General features: G+C 47.8%; 1 protein-coding gene across 4 annotated transcripts in view; it reads left to right on the forward strand.

Annotated features, from left to right (window-relative positions):
* Window positions 1–9,258: 9,258 nt before the first annotated feature.
* ANXA6 (annexin A6) overlaps window positions 9,259–23,762 on the forward strand; it is a 184,281-nt gene continuing 169,777 nt past the window's right edge. For 2 of the 4 annotated variants that reach the window (XM_086931283.1, XM_086931285.1), the window contains exon 1: window positions 9,259–9,438. The gene's annotated coding sequence lies outside the window, so the exon portion shown is untranslated. The remainder of the gene's footprint in view (window positions 9,439–23,762) is intronic. The other 2 variants (XM_086931282.1, XM_086931284.1) reach the window with 1 other exon arrangement.

The raw sequence follows: 23,762 nt of genomic DNA on the forward strand, positions 1-23,762 counted from the left end.
CTCCCTATTCCCGGACTTCACGGCGAGAGTGCAAGAGGAGAGGAAGCGCTTCGCCCCCTACAAGAAACAGCTGAAGGACCTGGGGCTTGACTACGCCATGCTGTATCCTGCGAGACTTCGCATCAACAGGCAAGGTCACTCACATTTCTTCACTGACCCAGCGGATCTTAAGAAATCCTTGAAGGAATGGGAAAGGGACAACCGCAACAATCAGGGGAGTAGGCGGGAGGACCCAGGCGCCTCCTCCCACTTGAGTGACCAGGAGTAGCCCATCACATGAGGGAAGCTGCTGAACTGTTGGCACTGGACAGCGCAAAGACTTACACACGGCCGGTGTGGACCCACCGTGAACTGTCTTTTTGGGTGAGACCTACCTGTTTACTCCTGATCGGGTTGGGTAACACCGTGGATTGGGTGGGGGGCTGCTCTACTTGCCGGGGGAGGTCGGGGTAGGCCCCTCTACATGAGAGACTGGTATTGAGGAACTGTAAAGACTAGAGCTGGCAGGGCTCATTACTTTTTGGCGGGGGGCGGGATGGGGGCACGCGAGAGGTTACTTGTTCTGTTTCCCGGCTGAGCGGTTTGCTGGCTAGATCCCTCTGCCTCTGCGCTTTTGGCTTCTGGCTCCCTCGGGAGCTATTTGGGGTTCTATACAATTGATAGTTGAACACGGGGGGATGTTGGGTGGTGATGATTCCTGTCTGACCGGGTTGGGGTTGGTCGGCTGTGGGCGGGGGGGGGGGGTTTCCTTGACTGTTTGTGCATTGTTGCTGACATGCTGTTTGGGGTTCGGGGTTTGCCGGGTGGGGGGTTTGTTTTTGCTGACTACCACACTGTGTCTGCCACGCTGCCTGCTCTGCGATCTTCTACTTTCTAACCTGCTATGTCTAATATTGACTCTCTGAGTGCGGAGGGCTCTCCGAGCTCTTTGCGACTGCTATCCTGGAACGTGAGGGGGCTCAACGACTACCGCAAACTCAGGAAGGTCCTGGCCTATTTGCAACGCCATCACATTGACCTTGCCTTGTTACAGGAGACACATTTGCCGCCTTCCAGCCCTATGTTACAGGTGAGGGGTCTTGGCCCCGCTTGTGTCTCCGCGGGGTTCACAACGCATGCCAGGGGGGTGCTCACATGGGCCAATCCCAGGTCCCGACTGACGCTGACCCGAGTGGCTGGTGACCCGGAGGGGAGGTTTGTGATTACGCGTTGTGTTGGAACAGATCATGATCTCCTGCTGGTGAATGTGTATGGCCCCAACTATGACTCCCCAGAGTTTTACTCTTCGCTTGCGGACGGCTGCAGGCAGTTTGTGGGTTCTAGAATGCTGTGGGGAGGGGATTTTAATCTGGTACTGAACCCGGCCCTTGACAGATCTGCGGGTCCCCCTAGGTCCCCTGTGCCCTCCGCGTCCCTCCTTTTGTCTGAATGTGTGAAACTTGATTTGGTTGATGTGTGGAGGCATAAACACTCGGGGCGGGGTGGGTTCACTCACTACTCGGCCTACCACAACATCCACACACGCATTGATTACTGGCTTGCTTCCCACAGTTTACTCGCCTTGGTTAAGGGTTGCTCGGTCCTCCCGCGCACGCTCTCTGATCACTCACCCTTGCTACTGTTGCTTGTTGCTCCTCCCAAGAGGATCCCCCCCTTCACGTGGAGGTTCCCCCCATACTCCCTCCTAGATGAGGTCTTCAGAGGGGAACTTGCGGACGACATAGAGACCTATTTCGCGACCAATGTGGGCTCAGTGGACAGCGTTCAGGTTCTCTGGGACGCATTTAAGGTTTACATCAGGGGGATGACTATGGCAAAGCACTCAGGGGTGCTCAAAGCCATCAGACGGCGCCTACAACTGCTAGAAACGCAGCTAGCGAACTTGGAGGGTCGGGCGGCGGACTCGGGGGACACGGCTGCTGCAGCCGAGCGCAAAACCTTGCTAGATGAATTTCAGGAGGAGGCGGACAGGGAAATTCAACATATGGGCAAATACGCGACGGCGCGGGCGTATGGGGAACGGGAGCGGCCTGGTGCCCTCCTAGCTAAACTTATGCGCAACAGTAGGCCCCCATTGGTTATCGAGAAGTTGGTGACAGCTGCTGGGGCGGTGGTTACTGAGGAGCAAGATATCTTAGCGGAATTCCAAGCCTACTACACTGCCCTTTACTCCTCGAGGGACGCACACCTCGAAGAGGAAATCGACGACTATTTAGGCCACCTGCAGATGCCTTTCCTGGCTGACTGGCAGAGGGAGTTTCTCATGGCCCCCATCCAGAAGGAGGAGATAACGGAGGCGCTGGAATGCATGAAATCCGGCAGCGCTCCTGGTGCGGACGGTCTCACGGTATCATTCTATAAAACCTTCAAGGCGCAACTGGTCCCATATCTGATGCTCTTGTTCGATGATATTTGCCAGCAGGGCAGCATGTCGAAATCCATGAGAGAGGCGCTGCTCATCACCATCCCTAAACCTGGCAAACCCCTTGACCAATGTGGCTCTTACCGGCCGCTTTCCCTGATCAATGTGGACGCGAAGCTGTATGCTAAAATTCTTGCGACTCGCCTTTCGCTGCTGGTCCCGGATCTGGTCGCCCCAGAGCAGGCTGGATTTGTTCCCTCCCGCAATCTCACGTACAATATCCGCACAGTCCTGGGCACGATCCAGCATGTCAAGCACGAAAGCAAGGCTGTGGCCATATTCTTGGATATGGAGAAAGCCTTCGATTTGGTCGAGTGGCCGTTCATGCTGAAGGTCCTCCGTAAATTCGGCCTCGGGGAGCCGTTCCTGCAAATGCTGGGAGCCCTTTACTACAAACCCACGGCGAGATTGAGGATGGGTAACCTGGTCACTGCTCCCATCGAAATTGGGAGGGGCACGCGCCAAGGTTGTCCCCTCTCCCCGCTACTGTATGCCATGGTAGCCGAGCCTCTCGCCTGCGCTATGCGAGAGTACCACCGGTTTGAGGGGATCAACTTCCCGACGTACCAAATTGGTATCTCCACATACGCGGATGACACTCTACTATATGTCCGAGAACCGGAGACCAACCTCTCTGCGGTGCTGCGAGAGGTGGTGAGGTTTGGGGCTCTATCGGGCCTCCGCGTCAACTGGTCCAAATCAGTAGCACTGCCCCTGACTCCGGTGACGCTCCCCTTTGACTCGGAGTACCCCTTGCAATGGACCACGGACTCCATTCGCTACTTGGGGATACACATCCATACAGATCCGGAGGTTTTGATTCGCGAGAATTACGGAGTGGCCTACTCCAGGCTGACGGATGACGTCGAGGTGTGGTCTAGGCTCCCACTTTCACTCATGGGCAGGATTGCACTCATGAAGATGGTGGTGCTCCCCAGGTTCCTTTTTCTATTCGTGAATATACCAATAGTCCTTTCCAAAACCTTTTTCCGGCAACTTACGCAGACACTTGTCCGCCTAGCGTGGGGAGGCAAGCAGCCGCGGGTGCAGTGGAAAACACTCACCCTCCCTTACGAACAGGGAGGCCTGGGGGCGCCAGATCTGGAGCGATACTACAGACTCGCACAGGGTGCCCACCTTCACACGTGGATTCATGGGGACCCGGACATACCTCATGTGAAGTTGGAGCGGCTCTTTGCAGACCCTGTCCCACTCCCGGCGACGGTGTGCTATCCGCCCGATAGACGGGTCGGCAATCTGGACTCCATAGCTGCCACGAATCATGCTTGGCATGCTCTGATCGGCCCCCGCGAGTGCCCCCTGCTATATTCGCCTTTGCTCCGGATAGAATGGGCGGCCTGGTTGACTCCTTTAACGGAGAAGGGGGTCCAGACGGCGCTACGTGACCTTGGCATTGTTACCATGGGGGACCTCTTTTCAGAGGGCACTCTGAGAACGCTGCGTCACGTCCTTCAGTCTTGCCCCAGGGCGACGATGCTGCATCGCTTCCAATATCACAGGGTCCGCAGAGCGGCTCTGGCCGTTTTGGGCCCGGGCCTCGCCGAACCGCCGGTAGTGCCGGAACTCACCTATGTCGTCAAAACCCCCTCAGCGCGCAAATTGATAACGGCTCTTAGGACGCTGGGCGATGGTCAGCGGCAGTGCTCCCCCTCCAAGGCCCGCTTGGCCTGGCAGATTGACCTCCAATCTCCTATCTCGGACGACATGTGGAGGTACTGTGCCACTAACACTAGGAAGATCTCTCTCAACGGCAGGCACCGACTGGTGCATTTTAAATTCTTGCAACGAGTCTACTACACTCCTGAGAGGTTGCACAGGTATGGCCTTCGAGACTCAGCGGAGTGTGAGCGTTGCCGCTTTCACACAGCGGACTTTTTCCATATGGCCTGGACTTGTCCTGCAATACACAAATACTGGGTAGAAGTCTTTGCGGAGCTCAGTACCATCCTTGGTGAGGTGCTCTTGCCCAACCCGGCGCTCGCCTTACTTGGTTTTTCAAAACCCCTCCCTGTGGCTCTGCGACGACTCGCGGACATGGCACTGCTCATGGCGAAACGCCTGTTAGCATTATGCTGGATGCGGGGGCCGGTCCCTACAAAAAAAAGATGGGAAACAGACCTGCTTTACTGTTGCACGCAATCGGAGGTGTATAGTGAACTCCTACCGCCTACGAGTAGACCCAAAAACTTCTGGGGTATGTTTCGGGCTTTCCAGAATGCGAGGGAGAGTGATGAATCGGACCCAGAGAGTGTGGAGCTTGATGTACTACAGGAAGATGGGGCTGCAGCGGCTGTGCTGGAAGAGTGTGTTGGTTGATAACCTCCACGTTGTGTCAGAATGTTGGTTCTATTCTGGCGTTTGGGGTGTTTGAGGTGGATGTGACCTGTGACGGCTGCGCTGATTGGCGGTAACCACTATCCCCCTCTTGGAGCGTCATCTCGCCTTCGCGGGTGATTGTTCATTCCCCCTCAGCCTTGCTGGAGGGTTACTGGTAGTGGTGTAGGGTGGGGGGTGGGTGGTGGGCACGGGTTTAGGTAGTCTGGCTGGTTCTTCTTTGGGGGAGGGTGGGTTTGTTCTGAACTGGGTCTGGGTTTCTTCACAGTCCCTCCCGGATGGCTATGTCGATCCTCCTACTCTGACACGCCTTCTTACGCCAGGGTCTGACATTGTTTGCATTGCGGTGCTTGCATCCTGCTTACGAAATGTGGCTCCCCAGTGGTGGCGGATGTGTTCTGCTACCTCTACACACTGGTTCTGCGCCTGCGCTCTTGCCGCCAGGCCCTTGGGCTGTTGGATGTTACGGCTGTGTCATTTGCTTTTCCGCAGGGGTTTGATAGGTGTGTTTTTTCTCCCCTTTCCCGATCCTGATGCCGCCGGCCTCCGGGTTGTAGGCGATGTTGGCTGTGTATGTGACCTGGAGTTGTAATAAAGTAAAATTTAATAAAAAAAAATACTTGTAGAGCACATAGTTAATTCAGCGGAAGTGTCCCAGCACTAAGGTTTCTCTCCCACAGTCCGGAACAGACGAGGCACTAAAGAGGCACAATTAAGTTGATTTAAAGAGCCGGGTCTTTAGCTTTTTTCGGAAGGATAGCTCTGTTTTTTCCTGCCTAAGCAAAAGGGGAAGAGAGCTCCACATCTTAGCTGCCAAAAGGCGAAAGGAGCTTCCTCTGAGGCGAACCCTTTTAATGATGGGGATACAGGCCAGAGAGGCCCCAGCTCATCTGAAACTTCTCCTTAGGGAATGGCGTGACGAAAGGGTGCCGATACTATGGGGCTTTATTGTGAAAGATTCTGTAAAAATTAGCACATGGCCTTAAACAGGGCTTCAAGTGGGCCGGGTCTCACTGGGTCTGAGCACCGGCAGTTTATTTACTAGGGGCCCTGGCACTGGCGATCCGGTTTTTTCCGGACTGCAATGACAGCAGGTACACCGATGTGTGCTGCTCACACTGATCACTTCTCACTAGTGGAGAAGTTATGGCATGACGTCAGCCCAGGTTAGTGTTGTAGGAGAAGGGAAATCCTTTAAAGAAGGTCATTTTCTCTCTGGATTTTCCTTCTCTTTTAGAAACTCAGGAGCAGCAACATTGTCTTAGTGTCACCAGGCTTTAAGTGGAAGCTTTTTCAATATTATATACAAGCCATAGTTGCTGCTTATTTATCTTATGCAACTAACAACCATTGACAAAGCCAATGGTCCTGACTTGTGGTAGGTATGATGTTACTTGTTGAATCATATATCTGGATGCAGTGACCAAAACAGCGGCACATTATGCTAAGCACAGATTTTTAGCTTAGGTTTGTAAGCCATGCCACTAATTACATTAGCCCGGCCCCTTTGTGAGACCCCCAGTTTTTCCATTCCAAAAAAAGCCCTGGCCTTAAAGGAAACCCTTTCCTTTAGCGGTAGTTAAGGCAATTTTACAAGAGCAGGAGCTGTAGGGGAACTTCTTGATAAATTTAACAAGGGTTAACACACTGGAGTCTCATCAGTCGTGGCTGCGAGACCCCAGATACAAAACGTTGCAGTAGTCCAGTCTGACATAACCAGAAACTGGACCACTGTCCTCTTGACTGCTTCTGGTAGTATTCCAAGCATCTTTTTCAAAGTTTTTAAGATCCCAAAGCACCGGGCCGCTAAGCTTGTGATTTCACTATTAAATGAGAGCTTTGAGTCAAGCCAGGTATGGAGATTTTTAACTCTTGACTTGAGTGCAGGTAAAGGCCCAAGTGTCTCTGGCCACAACGCTGTGGAGCAAATTGAAGGCTGCTTGCCAAGGATAAGAACCTCCGTTTTCCCAGGGTTTAGCTTGAGAAAACTGAGTTTCGTCCACTCAGCCACCTCCCATAAGCAGGATCTAAGCAGAACCTCTGTAGTGGGTGTGTCCTGAGATAGAGTGATTATCAACTGTTTATCAGCTGCGTATCATCGGCGTACAACACGATGTTGAAGCTGTTGCGCTCTATATCAGCCAAGGGGTGCATATATAGATAGAAAAGAGTAGGGCTCAAAGAAGAGCCCCGAGACACCCCTGCTGCAGTGGAAAAACCTTGTGTGGAAAAGGTTTTTGTGCCACCTGAAAGGTGCGGTTCTGCAACGAGGCGAGATACAGCAAAACCTTGTCACCAATTCCAGTGTTCCAAGGTTGTTCAAGTAAAAGGCTGTTGGACACGGTGCCAAAGGCTGCACTGAGGTCCAGCAACAGCAAAGCTGTAATGTCGCCTCTATCACCAGCTTGGTGAATGGAATCAGAGGCAAGCAATAATGCTGACTCTGTGCTGTATTTGGGACAAAAGTCCAATTGAGTCTTATGAAGAAGATGTCTTGTCTCTATGAAAGTTGAAAGTTGTTGATTTATATATTGTTCTGCCACCTTAGAGACGAAGGGAGCAGCAAAATAGGTCTGAAATTCTCTGGCTTTGTGGGATCAAGTAGCAGCTTTTTTAAAGTGGCTCTATGGTGGCATGTTTCCAAGACTGAGAAACCTGTCCTGACGTGAAAGAGCCGTTAAGGAGATCACATAACAATGGTGCTATCACCTTTAGATCTAGCTCTATGATGGCGGGAGAAGCAGGATTGGAGGAAGCCACTGATTTAACAGTTGCCAGTAATGGACAAAGCGGCATATTATCAAGAAAGGGCCTTACATTATCGCCGCTTTTATCGGCAGGAAACTGCTGATAAAGCGGCGATAATGGGCTTGATAATATGCTCCATGAATTCCAATCGAAGCCCATGGTACATGTCTTCACATCTAACATGGGCTTCGATTGGAATTCATAGAGCATATTATCAAGCCCATTACCGCCGCTTTATCGGCAGTTTCCTGCCGATAAAAGCGGCGATAATGTAAGGCCCTATCTTGATAATATGCCCCATAATTCCTCAGCTGTGATCAATTTGAAACTAGGGAGCCCCACACTGTCTAACAGAGATTCAAACCATACTAGAGATGCTGTAAAAATGTTAAGCCTAACCCGGAGGACGATAATTTAAAAACCCTGCCAAGGTGAAGTTGTTAGACAGTTCAAGAGAGAAAAAAGCAGGCTCACTTTCTGCATTCATTACTTCGGGTAAGGTACAATGGATTGCTTGTTCAAAAATAATTGCAATCCGCGCCCCTCCCCCCCTGACTCCCCCTTTCCCCTCTTTTGTAGAGGCCTACCTAGCCTAACAATTGCCTATCCCTGGGGAATGGCCGGGAGTACGTCCAGCGCTGAACTTTGCGTCAGCCACCTCTCAGATAGAAAGATGGTGCTAGGCAGATAGTCAGACAAGAATTCATACAGCTCTAATTTGTGTCTGACGAATGAACGGCAATTGACCAAATATCCTGTGTGCGGAGACCGTGGGATATTGTTACCCAAGTCAGTGGGCTCCACTAGAGTTTGGGAAGAAAACCCACAACTAACTAATAGCAATTAGGAAAAGGAGGACCAATATCTAGGGATCATGTATGGGGTCAGTATTTTTGGGAAGTAGTGTATGATATATGCATGTGTGTGGTATTTTTATAGTGCAAACATAGCCGGAAGGCAGTGGGCAGAATAAACCCACAACTAACTAATAGCAATTAGGAAAAGGAGGACCAATATCTAGGGATCATGTATGGGGTCAGTATTTTTGGGAAGTAGTGTATGATATATGCATGTGTGTGGTATTTTTATAGTGCAAACATAGCCGGAAGGCAGTGGGCACACTTAGGTTAAATTCTGCTTTGGGACAAGACAAACCTTACATGGGATGGATTGTGAAGGGGAAGTAATGAGGATTCCCAGTAAGAAGTCGAAGAATACAACGCAGGCCCATAAACACATATAAAATATATAGAAATACAAACACATACAAAACTACATGGACTCACAGAAAGATATGTACAGAAATACGTAGACACATACAAGCACCGACAATCACAGATACTCACAGGGTTAAGAGTAGAAAGAAGCAAAACTTTATAAATGCACTCACAGGCACCTACATATAAATACATACAGACAAGCAAAAGCATGCACACACACATGGAAATGTGCACCCACGCATACACACTAAACGGTCATTTGTGTCTCTTCAGCTCAAGAAAAGCATCTTTCAAAGCCTCGGGTTGAACACGGCACACACTGCACTGCGGTATTCCGCACATGGTCTGTTGGATAGGATCTCCCATGCTCCCTGTGTGGTGAACACATGCCTTCCCTCACTCCACACACCCCCTCCCACTCATCCCCTGCCCTCCACATGGCAGCTGCAGCAGTGTCGGCGGTGTAGGGTGGCAGAGGACAGCCCTGCCCGGAATGGTGGAGCTGTGCAGGGTGACGTCAGGAGAGGAAACAGCTGCAGTGCACCGGAGTCTCTTCAGACCTCCCGGCTCCCTCGGAGAAGGCGCAGCTCCAGAGCCCACCTCACTGTCCGAGGGTACGCCGCGGCAGTGACAGCTCTCTGCGGGACCACCCGACCCTCTCAGCCCAGCCCCGCGCGATCCACGGCCGCCCAGGTGAGTCTTTGGGGGGAGTGGAGGGGTGCCCTGCGGGACTGACGCATTTAAAAATAGTATTTAATATCATTCCGAAAAAAAGTGCTGTATAACTGAGGGCAACATTAGAGTAAGAGCAAACCATGAGGGATGCAGATTGATGCTAAATGTGTGGGAAGAGCCCTTGAGAAAGGCTTGAAAAAATAAATGAAAGGTTAGTGAGTTTTGAAAATGTGTAATAGTGCCACGCACGCACAGCACATGGCATCACAGGGTGGGGGCAGCAGGCAACAGAACTCTCACATTATGAAATGTGGGCTCCTCGGGGCGAGTCTCCAGCCTCGTGGCATATGGGAGGAGGGGCGGCGGCTTAACTCCGGGCGGTACGTGTGACCGCTGGCACATTCATGCAATGCCACATTCATTGTGGGGATTCTCGCCGAATTCTGGAGCACCCGGGGAGCTTATTTTCTGCACCCCTCCTAATCAGGGATTCCCACCCCATTCTGAAGAATCTCACTGCTCCTGTCTTCTCAGGCGCTACTCGCTGGCTTGCAGCTCGCAAAATGCCTTTTATCATCACCTCTTGATTATTTGCCCTGCAGTTTAACCCTGTACAGTCCACGTCAGTGCTGAAGAAATATCTGGACTATTAAAATACAAGCCCCAGCTTCCAACAACACTCCTCCCCAGTCCCCACCCGCCCCCTCTCCAGTTTGTCATTTCCAACCAGCTGCATAGCGCTGAGTGAAAATGCGGGAGGGGTTGTCCTGGGAAAGTCTGCACCTGTGCATGGGTCGAGGGCAGCGCTGATGGATGCTAACGGTAGCCGTGCATGAAAACTTAGAGAAAAATGGAGTGAAAACTATTAGTAACTGAATTCAAGGGTGACTTCTAAAATCATCTGTTTTTCAGTGTTTTAGCCTGCCTGAGGACGAGTGGGTTCATTGTTTTTTTAATATATCAGTGGACTGGGGTCTTAGAAGATGAATTGCCCTGGCCAGGATCACATGGATTCGTCGAGGGTGGTGCTGTGAATTGAACCCAACTTTCCTGGACGCACAGTTGACAACCCCTGGATGAGACCGCCTATCTGTGTCCAAGGCAGGTGTTCCATTCCAACAACCCACAGTCTGACACAGTACCTAGGAGTACTGTTTCTCTCTCTCTAAAGCAGCAAATCACGTTTGTGGCTTTAAAATTGCTGTTTCTTTGGGAGCTTAAAATGGTCAGACTGTCCTGAACACAGCCTCCCGCCCTCCAGACCCCCAGGGGCCTCCCAGACTTCAGTTATGCTATTCAGCCTTGGGCTGACCCTTGAGGTCTGGGTGAACCCCTCGAATCGACAGCATTGGGCTCCCCCGAGGGACAGTTGTGTCTCACCATGCGCTGAAATGATATTTGACTTTTTGGTAAAAATGCTGGCCAAGTGTTAAAAGCAGTGTGAATGGCCCCTGTGGACGAGAGCCCTTCCCCCGCCGATTTACGCTCAAGGTCACAGGTAGTTCTGTGCTCAGGGGCCCGTGGGCAGCATTTTACATTTCCGGGTACAGCACAAGAGGGCGCAGACTAACGGTGCCCTGGTAAGCGGCGCAGAGCCATCGCAAGGCCTTGTAAGGGTGTGGCCACAATGCAGACATGGTAGAGACAGGGACTGCAGATGACTCTAAGCGTTTCCGGTGTCTGTTCAGTATCCATGTAAGTGTCTCGAGATGTTGGTGTCGGCTTGGTGCCAGTATTCATCTGTGTCTCAATATGGGAGTGTGTGCTGTGCCAGAATCCCTCTGTGTTTCAATCTGTGGGTGTCTGCTCGATGTCAGAATCCACCCAAGTGTCCCAATATGTGGGTGTCTGGTGGAGTTCAGGGCAGACACAAGGCATGATCCAGTTAAACTCTGACCAAGAGTGACGCAAGGGCGGTTTACAGCTCTGAGTTCCGGGACTGCAGGCTCCGCGGATCCCAGAGGAGTCGGCGATGCAGAACCAGGTTGTGAAATGGCTGCTTAGCTGGGCCCTGTTACTTCTGTATCTTACCCCAGTATCAATGTATCGCTCACTGGGTCTCCAGTGCCTCTTATCTGTTGAAACCTCAATGGGTGGCCTTCTGTCACTATGCCAGGGCCCCTGGCAGGGGGCTCTTCGAGTGATGAAATGGTGCAATAGATGGGCGCAGAAAGGAGAAAGGACCAGTGAATGATGTGTTGCATTTTTTATCCTGTAGCTGAGACTTAGCAGGCGTGTGTTCGTTGGCCAATTAATTGGAGGTTGCATTTCATTCTCATTCGTGCTTTGCATAAACTTCTTTTGCCAAAGGTGAGACTTGTTACCTGAATTAATGAATAGTTTTATTTTGTACACTCATTTAAATCCATTACAAATGTTAACACTGAGCATTAATACAGAAAAGGACTACCGTAGCTCATTAACGACACCATAATATCCTAAAACTACAATGTATCAACACGTATAGTGATACATCTAATATAAAGAAGTACAAATATAAACTCCTTACAAACACAGTCTTACTGTACAAAACAAAAACAAGATCAATCACAAGTCACATGAAAAAAAACATCTCAAATACAATAATTCAGTGAATTGTCAAGTACTCTCATTTACGGTTACAAAAAGGATTTTGTAGCAACCCTCGTGTTTCTCTGCAGCTGCTATGAACGGAATACATCTAAGGTAACTTGTGATTGATCGCCTGTAGACCAATAGATAAAGGCCTATCTACAGGTGCAAACACCCAAATAGGCCATGGGATCCACAAGCATCTCTTACACCCATTGGGAAAAGAGGAACAAACAAACACCCAGTGCAAGCCTGACTCTTTCTAAAAAATGCACAGCTTTTTAACAGGTTCTTACTGCTTACTAGTTATGTATCCAAGATGACATGACATCGATTGTGAGGAGCCATCGAAATGGGTGGATCACCATCTTTAGTTTTTGCTGTCCTGGAAAGGTTGCTTCTGTGCAGGATTACCTGCAGCAAACAGCATGACAATTTAATAGTGACCAAGCGTGAGCAGTTTACTGATAGCACTTTTGACCTCTTCTTACGAAATTAATGTAAGTGATTTGTTCACCATAGTTTTACATGAAAAGGCACTATTGATATTGTCCAGTACTCTTTGGTGTTTAATAGATCTAAGGCTGATTGTAGATATTCGTTCTGTGGCTAACTCTGCCAATACCATCTCTTTCCACACACGGTATTTTAGGGATGGAGCAGAAGTGCTTAATTTGAGCCATTCATTTCCGGTGCTCGGCAACAGCACTTAATTGTCAACACCGGCACTTAGGCCAGTCTACAACATGGTGGCACTGTTTGTCTAATTTAAAGACAACCACAACAGCAGTTGTTTATGAATTCAACATACATTAAAGAAGGCTAATAACTGTCCCCTAAGCCATCCTTGCCGTTTTAGGGACCTGGAATTATCTGAATTGTCACACTTGTAGGATAGGGATGGTTAATAGTTGTGTTGTTACTGTCATTGGCAGGGCTGACAGAGGCAGGGTGGTGCAAGACCAGGGCCCTGGCACTTATGGTTTTTTTTTTACAAATTAAGCACTAGGAGCAGAGACATTGTTTAGATTGTGGCACTTTTGAATACATACTGCTTACTGTGCAATGGCAGGTTTGATCAGACCAAATTGTAACCATGCTGAATCAAGGAGCGTAGAAACTGTCTCTAGGGATGCTTTGGCCCTGTAAGTTAATGATGGTAACATTTTGCTTTTAACCACCCGCACAAATGTTCTAGGAAGGGTTGTTGAGCACATCTAATTCTGCAGAGGATCTAATTCCCACAAGAAATGAACAATGATTACCTCTCACATGCCAGTGTAAGAGAGAATTAGGTACATTGCAGGCAGTGCTAGCATTTATTTTACCAGTACATTGTTCACAAAACACAATAATACATCAACTTTTCACCAAACACAGATGTTTGCTCTGATGCAATAAATTGATAGTTGATGAAAATTGAGTTAGTGCACACTGTAAACTAAGTAAAAGAAGCAGCACTCAGGCCAAGTGTGCTTTTGGTAAGAATGCGGCAAATGATTACTAAATGGAAAATAGCCTTAGTGTCTATGAGAATGCTGGGAAAAGCCCTCCATTGAGAGCCTGGGTATCCCACTGCTCAGTGGAGTTTCTGCTCCTAATGTCCTACAGAAATGCCTTGTCTTGACGCATACTAACAATAAGGTACTTAGGCATAAAATGGTCTATTCAAGGTCACAACACTTGCAAAAGAAGGATATGGCCTGAAGTCAGGTCTCCTGCCTCCCTAGTCCACAAAGTAGCCACTAGGTCGCCTCTATTCCTTCTGTTCCACTCGAGGTATTCCCGAACTTGAGAAGAATTCCCTATATATTTTTTAAAATGTAAACATTATTACCCTCCTGACTCCCGCGAGCAACCACCAGGAAATAGTGATACATTCTGCGAATTCGAGATGCATTTTTTATGGATTTATTTTAATTTGGCAGAGTTGTAGGCCTCAATGGAACAAGTAATCCAAACTTTTGTGGTTCACATTAGAATCTCAGAAGGGCAGCAATAGTTTCTAGCAGCGGGGCCAGGGAAAAGCGGGGAAACTGACTCTTCTAACAGAGAGAAATGAATTGTGAAAGGACACAATGCAACAAAAGAAGAGGAACTCATGGAGTGGAGTGCCAAAGAGGAAGGAATAGTGGCAGGATGGAAGAGAAAGAAAGAAAGGAAGAAAAAGTGAATCGAATTGACGGACTGGAACAGATTGTGGCAGAGAGCAAGCAAGAGTGGCAGGGAATCAGTGAAAGGAAAAGGATGCACGGCAGATTGACTGGGAAGGAAAAAAGTGGAACTGTGGATCTGAAGAGTAATGCGCGTATTGTGATGGAAGTGAACAATGAATAACATGACAGAGAAGAAGAGAGTGAATGGAAGATAGTTGCATGGAAAACACTGACCATTCACCGAAGGAAGGAGCTCTGCAGCAGTGACTAGCAGGAGTCTACATGCCGTTTAGTTGGAAAAATAGAGTGCATCAGTTTTGGTGTGTGTGGTGAGCGCATAGTCCCCTGGTAAAGCAAGAGGGCCCCATACATCAATTTGAATTGAGTCTCTTTTCCATTTTAGCCAACTTGACCTATTCTGTGTTGTATCTGTGAAAACGGTTTTCTACTGTCAATCCTGCATCTCCTGTCTGTATGTGATGGAAGCTTGCACTGCTGCAGCACAGACACACCTGCAATACTGTTCATGTTCTGTGTGATAGGGAGGCTTGTACTGCTGCTGCTTCATGTGATGTGCATGTCCTCCGCCCTTCTGTCCTTTCACGGCTCCTCCCTTCACTCCCTGCTCCCTCCCACACTCAGAAGGTTCACAGGAGCATAGTAACAATCAATTGACTGAGTGCGGCGTTAGTCTTCCTGGCTTAACGCCGCACTCCTCCACTTCAGAAACGCAGGGCTGCACCATATTTACAACAATATGGGGCAGCCCTGCATTTCCCCCTGCACTGACGCTAAACACTGGCGCCTGCACTGGTGCTAAACTTAGCAGCCAATGCAGGCCCCCTTGCACCATAGTGCACCATACTCAAGGGTGTCTGCGCTGAGGAGAAGATTGTTTATGTGCAGGAAGGTCTCCCTTCCTGCACGCAAACAATCTTTAAATGATGTATGTAACTTTAATGTAGCACACATAGAAGTAGCAAAATGTCATTTCTTTTCAATGGCACAATGCAGCACACATGGAAACAACAAAAACGAGGAGAAATAAAGCATTACTCCTCATTTCGCCTGTTTAAGACCAGGTTTTCCCTGGTCTTAATTTTTGCCTTGTAAATAGGGGGCAACGTCAAAATCAATGGGTATTGCGGTGGAACACCCACCGCAACACCCATTGCTCTCCCCTTTCACGCTAAATACAGCATAAAAGGGTGCCTTATTTACATGGCAGCGTTTAGCCACGTTAAGCGGCTTAACGCTGACTTGTAAATAAGGCAAAGCCCCTATCGCCATCATAACGTCACTAAAAGTGACGTTGTGGTGGCGATAGGGGCTTGTAGATATGCCTCACAGTGTTACAATTGTAAATAGTATAAGAAGTGGATTGTAAAGCCTAATAAAAAACATAAACCTTATACAGAGCCTACAGAGTAAGCTGAATTTCCACCAATTACAACCATCATTTGTGGATTGTGTTTTACACTTCTTCCTCCATTACCCCTTCTGCTAGGCACTGTCCCACGACAAGAACAACAGCCCCTCATTGCACTCTTCTAACCAAGCACGCCCAAGGGAAAGCATGCTACCTGGATGTATGTCCGAATATCCTACACAGGAATGTGGTCTTACATAAACATGATGTCTTAAGTATAGTTCACCAAAATATCAGCTCATTGGGTATAGACTTTCTATTAACTCCAATTGGGCAACAATTTGAAATAGACGTTTTGGATATGATATTTATATCAGATAATATTCTTACAATGATATGTTGGTACCACCCTGTGCTACTCTTTTGAGAATGAGCTTCGGTACCGCATCATGGTACTTGAAACACTATATAAATGGATCAGTGCAATAAAATGCTAGGTGTGAAAGAGAGACTTTAATGCTGCTACTCATATTGTGCGCGTTGTGTGTGTAAAGGTAGTTTGGGCTACTGGATATGTTAGTGATGCTAAAGAAAGTGGGTGCAGAGATACATAGTTAAATATGGTCGCCATTTAATGATTAATATACTCAGTTGACGCGGATGAGTTTGATTGCTTGATGTTTATTTTCGGGTCTACGTTTTTCACTTTAAGGTGTCTTTATTTTTCACTTTATGGTCTTGGTGCTTGGTCCACCCACGTCTGTGAACGCTAGTGCCATGTCAAGAACATGTATTTTACTTTCTGGTTTTGCATTCTAATTTTTGTAAGGATAACATTGTTTTTAAGAAATAGTGCTATTTGTTTTGTTGTTTGTTAATATTCCTTTTGTTATCCAATAAATGTTTTAAAATGTTTTTTTGAAAAAACAAGAACAAAAAGATATGCTCTTGACTATACAGAGCCGTGGCCTTCCTTTCTGTGGGCCGGATCTCAGCCTCTGACATTTGGATTGAGAGCAAAGCTGGTTTATGTTTCGACATCAACAAGATTTAAAAATAGCCTTCCTGTGTCTGATGCTTAATCCAGGGAAGGAGGCGCCATCTGTAAGTCTGTGGGTCCAGGAGCATGTACATAAGGGAGTGGTTGTGCACGCGCTGGGGCTGAGAGCCCCCAGCCGCCATGCAGTGAAGGCAGTGCTTAATGTGTGCAGCGGCTGCTGGGTGGCCCTTTGGACACTTAATATAGGAGACCGGGACATATCTGATCCAAAATAAAGGCCACTCGATAGATAGGAGATTTCAGAGGCATTGCAGTCCCTTTAACAGCTCTTAACAGGTTCTAGTGACCTTTGACACCATGCTGTCTTTTTTCAGCCTTTTATTTTTTTAAAGAAGCTAAGCAAAGGCAAAAAAAATGATCAGTTTGGCAGCAGTCACCATAGTGTACTAAAATTGTCAGCAGAGTCACTTCGTCTGCTAAATCTAATTTAAGCAAATCATGATTTTCAATGTGATTACAAAAATCAAATGTTATGGAATATTATAATGTTATGGAATTCTTTATATTAAAGTTCTGATTTTGTTTTTTTAAAGGTAACATTAGCTTTTTAGAAGCTGTGCACCGGCAGCAACAATACAACATTTCCTCAAAGAGATAACACATAGTACATTACTTGCAGTCACATTGTAGGATTCCCCAACACACAGAACGAGGGGTGTTTTCAGGTCGAGCCTAGCAGCAGCGCGCATGCGCTACTCGGTCTGAGAGGCATGCAGTAGTTGAGTATGCTGTGGAAGCCTCGGTTTCTCTACGCCCATATTCTTGATTGGCTGGTGTCATTGTCCTAGGTAAATGCTGGCTTCCGATTGATAATGAGGCTTGTTAGTCTCTCCTTGTTACTGCCCTGTCTCCATTTGTTACTTCCCATGAGGACTGGATCCAGGGCCGGACTGGCTACCGGGCAGTTTGGAATGCTGCTGAGCTGGGGGCTGATTTAGTTGATGGGGACCTGCGTGTACTAAACGAAATTCGTTTTGCTTTCATTATTTCGAAGCACATGCAGGTCTCCATGAACGAAATCAGCCCCCACTGCAGTGAAATCCGCCCCCAGCTCGGCAGCATTCCAAACTGCCCGGTAGTCAGTCCGGCCCTGACTGGATCTTTCACTTGTGGCATTACATGGTCTCCTTCATAAGTCGGTAGCACTATTTTTTTTTATTTGCAGCGCGGTCCCCTCTCACTTTAGCAGCTGCGCTTCTTTATTTAATTAATTTGCCTGCGGGCCGAAAGGTTAGCATTTCTACTCACTAATCTAACAAGCATTTGCAATGCAATTGGCCTCGAATTTACGCGAGGTTGAACTATTGATATTGCAAATAACAATGCCTTTTATTTTTGTTTTCGTTTTTAAAACATAAATAAAAGGCATTGTCATTTACAATACCAATAGCTTAAACTCACGTAAATGACCAATTGCATTGCAAATGCTTGTTCTTAGTGCAGCGGGTGGAATAACACCAGTACACGGGACATGAGTGGTCAACTGCACCCTAATTCTGTCTGGTCAGAGGTACCAAATATCGTCAGTTTCTTACTTTTTTCAAAAATATTACATGAACTCAAGTTTTCTGGCAGCTCAGACTTAGAATCACACCCATATTTAGGAGGCACTATAAGGACAAGTGGGCAGAGTCAGGGGCATAAGTGGGCAGTGTCAGAGGAGTGTGCAATGACCTTTTAAGATAAGTTTTGGGCATCTACACTTTTTGGTGTACAGTGTAAGCACTGAGTAAGGGGAGAGGTAATGTTCACCAATGGAGGTGCGGTGCTCACCTCCGCCCATGCAGTGCAGGGGATGTTCATACTCACTGAAGGAGGTGGGGTGATCAGAGCCTGCCATTCAGAGAAATGAGTGTTTGTGCGCATGTGTGTCCTCCCAGCTTGGCATGCAGTGAAGGAAGTGTTAATTAACGCCGGGGGATTCGCTAACCTCAGACCACCATGCAGTGAAGGAAGTGTTTGTGCACACATATGGAGCTGAGGTGGTCCCACCCCACCATGCTGTGAAGGAAGTGTTTGTGCACACATGTGGCATTGAGGTGTTCCCAGACCACCATGCAGTAAAGGAAGTGTTCACTCTCACTACAAGAGGTGCAGTGATCCCAGCTTGCCAGGCAGTAACCTGAGGACCCGATTCACAAGGAGCCTTCGCACTCGTGGCAGAGTCTCTGCACTCGTGGGGAATCTTTGCATTGAAAACTGCACTATTGAGATTGTGCCATGAGTGCAGAGCCTCTGCCACAACAGTAAGGGCTCTTTGAGAATCAGGCCCTGAGTATTGATGCTCACCAGAGGAGGTAATGTGAGTCCACCATGCACTTCAGTGAGTTGCCATGCTCACCAGAGGAGGTAATCTCAGCCTGCCTTGCACTTCAGTGAGTGTTCATGATTACCAGAGGAGGTAATCTCAGCCTACCTTGCACTGCAGTGAGTGTTCATGCTTACCAGCGGGGGGAATCTCAGCCTGCCTTGCGCTGCAGTGAGTGTTCATGCTCACCAGAGGAGGTAATCTCAGCCTGCCTTGCACTGCAGTGAGTGTTCATGCTCACCAGCGGGGGTAATCTCAGCCTGCCTTGAACCTCAGTGAGTGCTCATGCTCACCAGATGAAGTGGGTGATCCCTGTCCGCCTTGCACTGCAGTGAGTGTTCGTGCTCACCAGAGGAAGCAGCTGATCCCAGCCCGCTTGCACTTAAGTTAGTGTTTATGCTCACCAGAGGAAGCGGGTGATCGCAGCCCGCCTTACACTGCAGTGAGTGTTCGTGCTCACCAGAGAAAGCGGGTGATCCCAGCTCGCCTTGCACTGCAGTGAGTGTTCATGCTTACCAGAGGATGTGGCTGATCCCAGCCCACCTTGCACTTCAGTGAGTGTTCATACTCCCCAGAGGAGGTCATTTCAGTCCGCCATGCACTGCAGTGAGTGTTCGTGGTCAACAGAGAAATCGGCTGATCCTAGCCAACTCTGCACTGCAGTGAGTGTTCATGCTCACCAGAGTAAGTGGGTGATCCCAGCCCGCCTTGCACTGCAGAGAGCGTTCGTGCTCACCAGAGTAAGCGGGTGATCCCAGTTGGCCTTGCTGTGTTGGTTGCATTCCTTCTCACCGCAGGGGGCAGGTTCACCCCTGCATGTGTTGATATGTGGGGATGATGATTATTTTGAGAAAGTTCTTATTTTAGGTGATCCCCAATGAGAGCACCTTTTGAAGTTAACTGCTCATGTGCACCACTTGCATTGAGTTGGCAAGTCTTGATTATTGGCGGGTCTTGAATATAGGCAGACGACCATACACATTTCCAGCCTCACCTGTCCCTTGCGGCAGCGTTAATTGCTTCATGGGGGTTTAGTAACTAGTGCTCCTCGGACCTCCAAAGAGTCTCCGGCTTCAAGAGGCCCAGAGGCACCACAGACAGCAGGTTGTGCGTTGCTCACTAAAGGACAGTCTCAGTGGCCCCACAGACAGCAGTGGAGTCTTTCACGAAGGCAGACTTGATCATTCCCAAGGACTCCTGTAGACTCCAGCGGGATCTCACTCACAGTTGCTTCAGTGGCCCCATACGCTTCAATGAGCCCCGTTCTTAATCCATCTTAAAGGTTCCATAGGCTTTGATGTAGTCTCACTCATTAAACCTCAATGGATTCAACTCGTAGGCTTCTTCGATGACCCCATGCACCCTAGCGGAGCCCCACTCATGTGCAGGCGCAGTTGCCCTGTAGATGTCAATGGACTTCCACTGACAGGTGGGCTTAATGGCCCCCTGGACTTCAATGGAGTCCAACTCATAGGCAACCTCGGTGGCTACATGGAGCATCAGTGGGGTCCTCAATAGGGCCCTCTGTGGGTTCTCAATGAACCCACCTAGAAGGAAATGGCATGAAACCCCTTAAAGTAACCTCTAGTGCAGCAGTTACCCCTAGTACTGTGGCGTCAGTGTGTGAAGCGTGTGCAGAGTATATTTCCCATTGGCTCTTAGCTGAAATGGTGATTTCACTTTTTATGCTCGGGAACGGGCCTCCGGAGACAGTGAAGCTGCTGGCACTGGAGGTTCTGCATGGAGTAAAATCTAAGGGATGATGAAAGAGGAACCGAGGTAACATGCCGCACAAAGCGCCTGCTGAATATTTCATGATGCCCGGCCTCGCCTGGTGTTGCCTCCTCTCTCTCCACGCTCAGCTGCTCTGGCTCTTCAAGCTGTGCGAGTGCAGCTGTGACCGGGAGATGGATACGACCAGCTGCCCAGCACCTGCAGTCAAGAAGTCTGGGTAGTGACAGAAAGGCTACCTTAGCTACGAGTTTCAAGTCGTCATGAGAAAAGCTAGCAAGGGAGTAGCCAGGAAAACAAAATATCCACCCTGCTCGAATTTGAGCCACACAGAACAAAATACCCTACTAAAGAGAGCGATCCCTACACTTTCTTTTTAAGAACCTGTGGGAGTTGTTCTTCTTACTACAACACAATGCATTTTCCAGCCTGATTTAAAAATAATGTGGAAAAACTGCACATTTACCAGTAGTAACTTCTTTCATTCCTTCCTCTTTTTCTCTCTATCTTTCTTCCCTACCTTCTATGTCTTTATTTCCTTAATTTCCATTTTCTCATTCCTTGGTTTATCTTCCTTTCCGTCTGTTATTTCTTTCTTCATTTCATGTGTACAACATTTTAGCATTCTGACCTTCACAATATTCTTGTAAAATGTTCTTTGCTGCTTTGCATCTTCCCTTCTTCCCATTCTTCTCTTCTTGCTTGGTCCTTTCTTTTTATTGCCTTCCTGTCATTTCATTCACCTCTTCATTCCATCTTTCTTTCGTTTTGAATTCCTTCCATTTATTAATTCTTTCTTTTTCTTCTTTCTTTTGCCCTTTCACCTGTCACTCATTTCTTCTTTCCATGCTTTCATTTTTTTTTCTGCTTTCCCTCTTTCTTTGCCTCCGTCTATCTTTTATTTTTATTTCTTTATTTCGTTTTTTTCTTCTTACTATCCTTTGTTCCAAGTTGTATTCTTTTCTTCCATCTCCCTTCCTTTTTTCCTTTTTTATCATTTGTTTTATTTTCCTTTTATACTAGCATTCCACCCTGCTTCCTTTAACTTTCCTTCTTTACTTCTTTGCATTCTGCTTTCCTTCCATCCTACTATCGCATTGCTTTCACCTCTAACTTTTCTTTCCCATTAAGTACATTTGCTTCACTTTTTCACTGTTTTAAGCATGTTTGACATACAATTATATCCTGGTACTTTATTCCTCCGGTATTTATAAGTTTCTGCTGCTGACTTCCAAAGACATTTGAGCCAGAGGTGAAAGTTAGGAAGGGCAGTAAAACAATTTATCTGTCCCAAGCACCCCGCTAAGCTGGTATAGCGGGTGCTTCCCTACACCTTTGCTAGTGATATCAGTGGCATGATCATAGCCACCAAAATGACCCAATGTCATGTTCTACAGCTTCAGCTGTGGATTTTTAAAAACCAACACCTTGAATGGTAGGGTGAAGAAATCCAACTTATACAAATTCAATGCTCTTGTTTGGGTCTTGTTACAATTAGCAGTCTAAGATTAAACCTACACGTCCCAGATTACACCATAATGTTGACCAATGAACTGAGACTCATAGATGCTGACACACATGGCATAGGGGTTACTCAAGAGACAGAGGCAGCCAATATAATTTAACTTACTGGCCTGAATTGACTTTTTCATGTACCCCCAGTGACTCAGATTTACACAGGTTTGTACTTTTCAACGGGCAGTTGCATCAAGATTTTGTGTGCCCCAAGGGACTACAGGTATGAGAAGATCAGTCTCTAGATTTGAAGTTCACTTGGCAGCCTCAACCATCAAACATTCAATTTCTTGCTATGCCAGGAACCACGAGACATGGTCAAAAACCTTTTTTCCATTTGCTGCATACAGGACTGGAGCATCCAGAGAGAAGGAGGGTGTGTCATACTCTGGAGAATTTATTGATCCTTCATGACCTATGGGAGCCTACAGTTCAGGGTCTGGTGAGGTTACAGGTATTGGACCCTTGTCAACCCATTGGGTGGAGATTTTGAGGAGACGTGTGTGTGCCAGGACACCCTCACTGCCCATCAGGTGGATCTCATTTTGTGACAGCTTACCCATTTTAGATTTTTCGTACGAGGGCGTTGAATCTTTGTTGTATCAGCATCTAAGGAGCACTTTGAACGCAAGAACATACCCTGCTTGGCTTTTCCTCATGCGTATCTCAACAAATGTTGCCCTCATGTACAAAATGCTAGCAAAAGTGATATTCACGCAACGACCCAGCTTGTGTAGAGCATCACATATTTTTCATTGCTTGTCGCAGGGACACGTATCAGCCTTCCTGGGCCTCCTCAGTAACTCGTAGCTTCAGTCCTGACAGATCTGTCCATTATGAGGCAGATGCAATTTTGATATTCAGTTGGCTGGTCCCTGCCACAGGTGGCACAAGCGTACATAAAAAGACTAGTGCACGCTGCCCAGAGTACTGCCTGTAGCTGAGGTTAGCTCCAGCATACCGTCCTTAATGTTATTCACACTCATGAATGGGACAGCGACATGCAGATAATAACTCTGTTTTTCTACCTATGGGTAACATGAGTGACTACATTTTGTGCCATATTATTACTAGGGAATCAACAGTGGAAGCCTGATGAGTCTGCATGGTCCACCCGCCCTTGTCAGTCAGTCCTTACGAATTATACTACCAGTGACCTCTAACCGCTCAATAAATGGTTATGGCCTTCTGGGAGGTAAACATTTTCTCTGACACTAGATACCCTTTCATTGGCGTGTATCTCCATCCGTCACAGTCCCTCAGCAAGCATTCCGCAGACTGCAGGGGGCGAGGCACCCCTCTTACAGACTGCAGGGAGCGGGGAGATCCTCACAGGCTCCAGGGGTGGTGCACCCTCTCTCTACCCTTAGTACATGGCTAGTCTCCCAGCTGCATTTAATCCAATTCAAAGGGTACTAAACATGTATCAAGAATACATCTTTATATTACTGAAGAAAGTGATATGACATAAAAGAACAGAAAGCAACAACGAATAAAATTGACTTACAACACAAATTCAAAGAGTGATTACTTGATTGAAACATGAAGGAGTGCAATTGGAGACGTCCTCCCATTCAGGGAGTAACGGAAATCAACTATTAGTCTCCCGACTGTGCCTGACCAGGCGTCACT

Source organism: Lissotriton vulgaris, chromosome 7, assembly GCF_964263255.1.
Source record: "Lissotriton vulgaris chromosome 7, aLisVul1.2, whole genome shotgun sequence".
Classification (NCBI taxonomy): Eukaryota; Metazoa; Chordata; class Amphibia; order Caudata; family Salamandridae; genus Lissotriton; species Lissotriton vulgaris.